At 35.1% G+C, this 6,667-nt stretch overlaps 1 pseudogene; it reads left to right on the plus strand.

Annotated features, from left to right (window-relative positions):
• The first annotated feature begins 546 nt into the window (after positions 1-546).
• Positions 547-5,673, plus strand: LOC127171266 (E3 ubiquitin-protein ligase TRIM39-like; annotated as a pseudogene).
• Positions 5,674-6,667: the final 994 nt, after the last annotated feature.

The raw sequence follows: 6,667 nt of genomic DNA on the forward strand, positions 1-6,667 counted from the left end.
GTAATGAATAATTGTTCATTTCCATTAAAAATGTAAAATGATTATTCTGTCATTGATGTAAATGGATGTAAAATTTCTTTTTATCTCACATCAGTGTCAAAATATAAATACTTACTACAGAAATTCTTGATTAAAGCTGTTTAGAAAACTTGAAATGCCCCCTAAATAATGGCATTAGCATTTAAAAACACCAGTCAGCCCATGTCTCTAAACACAGACGATCAGCACAATCAGCAGACGTGTGTTTATCACTGTGATTTTCAGCATTTGAAGAAATTATACAACATGACAGATCCTGGAGAAACTCTGTGCAGAAATATAAAGCAATAACTAAAACCTATTATCAATATTTATGTGTTTTTCATTAATTTGTATTTGATTCTAGGTTTTCTAGCATTATACTTGAGAAAGTTTCAGTGAAATGTGATTTTGAATGCATTTTATTAAAATGTAACCTAAAGAAATCCTGATGTGGTCGTCAGAGCTGTTTAAACACCCAAAGATGATCAGAAACTCCACCCTCTCACAACACTTACCAGGAAGAGACTGACTTACTTTTCTTTTCTGTCATACTGATTTTCATCTCTTTGACAAAAGAAAACAAGCATCAGTCATCAGTGGACAACGAAGAGAAAAAAGAAGAATTTTTGGGTTTGTTTCTGAACATACAGCAGATCTTTGTGATTCTCGTGGTTATTCATGTTTGAAACAGTTTGAAACATTCAGAAAGTGACAGTAAAGTTTCAATTGCAAAGGCTCAAACTGTGAAAATGGCTTCACCATCTGAAGAACAGCTTTCTTGTCCTATGTGCTGTGAAATCTTCAAGGCTCCAGTTCTTTTATCATGTAGTCACAGGGTCTGTGAAGAGTGTCTTCAACAGTTCTGGAGAACCAAGAAAACTCAGGAGTGTCCTGTCTGCAGGAGAACATCCTCAAAAGATCATCCTCCATTAAATCTGGCATTACAGAACTTGTGTGAGTTGTTCCTGCAGGAGAGAAATGAGAGGCGCTCATCAGGATCTGAGGAGATCTGCAGTTTACACTTTGAGAAACTCAAACTCTTCTGTCTGGAGGACGAAGAGCCTGCGTGTTTGGTGTGCAGAGATGCAACACAACACAACAATCACAAATTCAGACCAATACGTGAAGTGGTTTCTTCATATAAAGTAGGACAAATGTCTCTTGTTTCATATGTAAAAAACAATAAGTCATAAACAAAGATATCATCACATTCCTGCACTCAATATTTCTTCATTTTCATATTATATATACTTTTTCCTATTATACTATACTTTTTCCACTGCACTGTATGGTTACTGTATTCTCTTCTCTTCACTGTAATCTGATGTTTAATATATTTTTATTTTGTCCAATTTTAGCGGTGGCTCAATACAGCACTGAAGTCCTTACAGGAGAAACTTCAACACAAGGAAAACATTAAAGGAGAGTTTGAGAAAACAGATCAACACATCAAGGTGAGAAAACAGAATTCACTAGTGTAATTTTCAGTACAGATGTGTGATCACTACACACAATTATGATTTGTATTATTGTTGTAAATGACAAGCAGCAATCTGCTTCTGGATCTGTTATATGTTGGGTGTCTGAGTTTCTCTTGGATCTGAATGATGTGATGTGTTGATGTGTGTTGATTGAGATGATTGAAGTGAATGTGATTTGATTTCAGTTTCAAGCTGAGCACACAGAGCGTCAGATTAAACAGCAGTTTGAGAAGCTTCATCAGTTTCTCAGAGATGAAGAAGAAGCTACAATCACTGCACTGAGAAAGGAAGAGGAGCAGAAGAAGCGGATGATGAAGGAGAAACTGGACAAGATAAACAGACACATCTCAGCTCTTTCACACACAATCAAAGACATGGAGGAGATGATGAAAGCCAATGACGTCGGCTTTCTAAAGGTCTGATTTCAGATCATCCATTGATTGATTGATTGATGATTGATTGAGTTCTTGATGATAAATGGTGTGTTTGTTCTGCAGGAGTTTCCAGTCACGATGGAAAGGTGAGTGATCTGCTGGTGTCTCTGGTCTCTCTGCTCCTGAAGCCAAAGCCACTGCAGTTCTGACTCCTGAATGTTCTTCCAGAGTCCAGATCTCACAGCCGGATCCACAGACGGCTTCTGGAGCTTAGATTCATGTGCCACATTACTTGGGCAACCTGCCGTTCAGAGTCTGGAAGAAGATGCAGGACATAGTCCAAAACAGTGAGTTTGGAGAAGATCTGTGCTGTTACACATACATTGGAAATGGCACATGAGGGAATATTTACAGATTTCAGCATTATGTGTGAATAACCAGATGAGCTACTACACCAAAATGAGCCGTAAACAAGAGAAGAACAACTTTGCTCCACATGATATTTAATGTTACAGTGATACAGCAGATCTCAGTTCAGTTTGATTGATTGGCAAATCTAAATATTCACTGTAACAACACTGACAGTGATCAGAGGAAAATGTCTAATGTGTTTGATCAATAGGACGAGTGTCATAATTCATAATAATCTGTGTACAGTTCACTCTTGTTCACTCTGTTGATTGTGTTTCATCAGCTCCTGTGATTCTGGATCCAAACACTGCAAATCCTTAACTCGTCCTGTCTAATGATCTGAACAGTTTGAGATTCAGTGGGAACAATCAATTGCTTCCTGCACTCAAAAAAATATTTCAGCCCTTAACTTAATTCAATTACGTTGTTACGATATGTGTTTATTTAATGTTTATTATTATTATTATTATTATTATTATTGTTGTTGTTGTTTTTGTGTTTAGATTTGTGTATATGTTTATTTTGTTGTTATGGTTGCCCTCTCCCGTCTGTCTCTCCTAATTGCGCTCGTTAGAGCGCACACAGGTGTATGGAGTTACGGTGACGTCAGGGGTGGCGTGGCGGCGTTTCTGCGGAGGTGATTTAGTCCTGTTTGGAAGATTCCTCGAGGAGCTCTCCTCTCTCCCTGCTTGACGTTTTCTTTTTTGTTTGAAAAGTTGTTTTCAAGCCATATTGTATCTCCGATGTCTTTTAAAACCTTGTTGGTTTGAATACTGTGAAAATGTGTTGAATCACCTGTTAAAATAAGGAGATCGACGTAGGGAGGCGGGTGCCCTTTTGTTTCTTCAGTTTTTCTCCTGTTTTGTGGCTAGTAGGGAGGTAAGATTTTGTTGTTTCTTTAATCTTTTGTTTAGTAGGAAAGAGGTTTACCGCAGTAGTTAGTTTTGTGAGTTTTGTTTATTATTTTGGCTTTTTCCCCCTCCTGAAGTTTATTATTTATTTTTGTCTCCATGTATCAATAAATACTTTTTGATTATGATATTTTCTTGGTTGATGGTTTGTTTAATTTAATTAGTGAAAGCGGGAGAGGAGACTCCGGGCACCTTATGTTTTTGCGGGGTTGAGGTGCTCTATTTTGTTAAAAATAAATCCCCGAGTGTTGGTTAATTGTTAGGGCGGGCAAGGAGTTGTGGTGGTGCAGCTTTGTCCGACTTCGTAACATACGTACAAAATTTCCATGCATTTAGATTACATAGTTTTAATTTAAACAAATCAATTAAACTTAATGTGATTCAAATGCATCAGTCTTACGTAAATGAAACAGGTAAAGTTGATGTAATATTTCCCAGTGTTAAACAAACCCTGCTCAGTGTTCATGTGTTTCCACACTACAGAGTGTTCAAGTAGCATTGACACAGTGTTGGAGTTAAGGAGATCATTATGTCACGATTGACCAATAATGATGAACACCTGCTGTTTACAAGCAGAATCACAGAAGGAAAGAGAAACACAAGAATCAGACACAGCCAAAGAGAAAATGAACTTAAATAACTGAAGACATTAAATCTCTGATTAAACAACTCCACAAACAACATTACAGATTGACTTGATTTCTGTCATATATCTATAAATATTATTTGAGAACGTCTAAACAGAGGTTTAGATGTTTTATTTTAAAAAATGTTTCATTTGACCTCACCATCATGGCGAACAGGGTTTACTTTAGTTGGACTCTGGACCCTTGACTTTCTTAGTATAGTTTTTTTTTGTTCTTTGGTTGCTGTAATTGTGTTCGTAGAGCACATTTGTATAGCGCAAAAGGGGGGTCCTTATTAAGTGTTCTTGGTTAATTATTATTGATGTTATAATCATTCTCAAGTGGTCTGATCTGCTGATATTGTTCAATGGTTTACCTCTTAGTTTCATTATATTTACAGTAGTTGTATGAACTGTTACTATCACTACTTTAAGATCTCCAGTGTTACTTAGACACACACAGACATCAAGAATCAGCATATGAATCTCAACAATGGTGACATTCAACAGCTGCATGCTGGGAGTCATGGGTGAGTTTTATAATCTGCTGTTACCCAGCATGCAGCTGTTGAATGTCACCATTGTTGAGATTCAAATGCTGATTCTTGATGTGTGTGTGTGTCAAACTGATGCTGTAGATTTCAAGATTTAGTGTATAAGACAAACATCCATAATAGTTCATGCACCTGTTGTAAACATTATGAAAATAATAGACTAACCACTGCATGAGATCAGTGCATCATGCCACTGGATGATAATGATTTAACAAACAATAAAAATTAACCAAAAACAGCTAGTCAGACTTCTTTTTGGCTTTTTTATTTTGTTGTAATAAATGTGCTTCATACACATAATTACAACAGCCAAAAAAACTAACATTAAAAAAATCAAAAGTCAAGAGTCCAACTAAAGTAAACCCTGTTCGCCATGATGGTGAGGTCAATTGAAACTTTAAAAAAAAAATAAAAAAATAAAACATCTAAACCTCTGTTTAGATGTTCTGAAATAATATTTATAGATATACGACAGAAATCAAGTCAATCTGTAATGTTGTTTGTGGAGTTGTTTAATCAGAGATTTAATGTCCTCATTTATTTAAGTTAATTTTATCTTTGGCTGTGGCTGATTCTTGTGTTTCTCTTTCCTTCGTTGATTCTGCTTGTAAACAGCAGGTGTTCATCATTATTGGTCAATCGTGACATAATGATCTCCTTAACTCCAACACTGTGTCAATGCTACTTGAACACTCTGTAGTGTGGAAACACATGAACACTGAGCAGGGTTTGTTTAACACTGGGAAATATTACATCAACTTTACCTGTTTCATTTACGTAAGACTGATGCATTTGAATCACATTAAGTTTAATTGATTTGTTTAAATTAAAACTACGTAATCTAAATGCATGGAAATTTTGTACGTAATTGAATTAAGTTAAGGGCTGAAATATTTTTTTGAGTGTGATAATCCAGAGAGATTTGACGAGTATCTCTGTGTTCTGGGTTCAGAGGGTTTTAACTTAGCAACACACTGCTGGAATGTGAAGGTTAAAGAGAGTCCAGACTGGAGTCTTGGAGTAACTACAGCATCAAACCAAAGGAAGGGAGATGTTTTCTTTAACACTGATGTCTGGAGTGTGCAGTATGGATATTCTGATCAGTTTGGTTTTCGTGTTAAACAGAAGCTTCAGCGTGTGAGAGTTGATCTGGACTATGACAGAGGAACGGTGTCATTCTCTGATCCTGTAACTAACACACATCTACACACATTCACAACCACCTTCACTGACACAGTCTTTCCTTTCTTCTATACTGTTTACTCTCTAAGAATCTTACCGTTCAATAGTCAATAAATGTGTAGTTTAACTAGATTGTTTTTTTTTTTTAAGTCCAGCTGTAATATTTTCATTTAAATTCAGTTCATATAATGTTACTTATAAAATGTATACCCATAATTGATTTGAGATCAGGCACTTCAGACTTTTTTTTAGGTAAAGTGGGTCCTCTCTGATTTATTAAAAAATTATCCTGTATCTTAAGTGTAAATTATAAAAACATATTTATTTGTTTGTTTGTCATGTTCATTAACACATATTATCAAACAAACATTCAACAGCATATTTAACAAATCTAAAAACATTTGAAAGCTGCACTCAAATCATGCATAAAATGCAAAACAACTGATAGAAGCACTGACATTATTTTATTTTATGAAATCTAACAGAATATGGCTAAAAATTAACTCTGCAAAATATTAAAATGTGACTATAACACATGCAGCAACAAATAGGCTAACAAAAATAAGAGGAACTTTTTTTTTAAATGGTAAACATTTGTGTTTTTTTCTGACTGTTTTCCCTGAACACTCTTAATGAACTTTGTGACCATAAAAACTTCATATACTTTTCATTCACATTTTACTCATCTCATCCTATTTTCACTCCAGATTCAACTTCATACTTCAGCTTCCTTTCTGCTGTTTAATTTCTTTCATCCTGACTGTACACTTCTTTCTTTTTTAAAAAAAAAAGTCAATCACACATGTCAGTTGTAAGATAATCAGTGAATATAAATGAATTTAATGAATGTGAATAGAATTAGTGAAGGCCAGGTGTCCCACTTTATCTAGCACATTCATCCAAAGTGTGTCAGCAATATTTAACCACAGATGAAAACGAATATTTTTAAATGCATTCTTTGCTTCAATGTTAACTGCAATAACAAATAACAAAATTACTGTGACTATTATATTTGTTTACATTTAGTGAGCAACCTTATAATTATAGAAATGAAAATCTGAATGTCAAAGGGCTTAAATGTCTTTCATGATGATGGAGTCCTTTAATG

This window comes from Labeo rohita, chromosome 9 (assembly GCF_022985175.1).
Source record: "Labeo rohita strain BAU-BD-2019 chromosome 9, IGBB_LRoh.1.0, whole genome shotgun sequence".
NCBI lineage: Eukaryota > Metazoa > Chordata > Actinopteri > Cypriniformes > Cyprinidae > Labeo > Labeo rohita.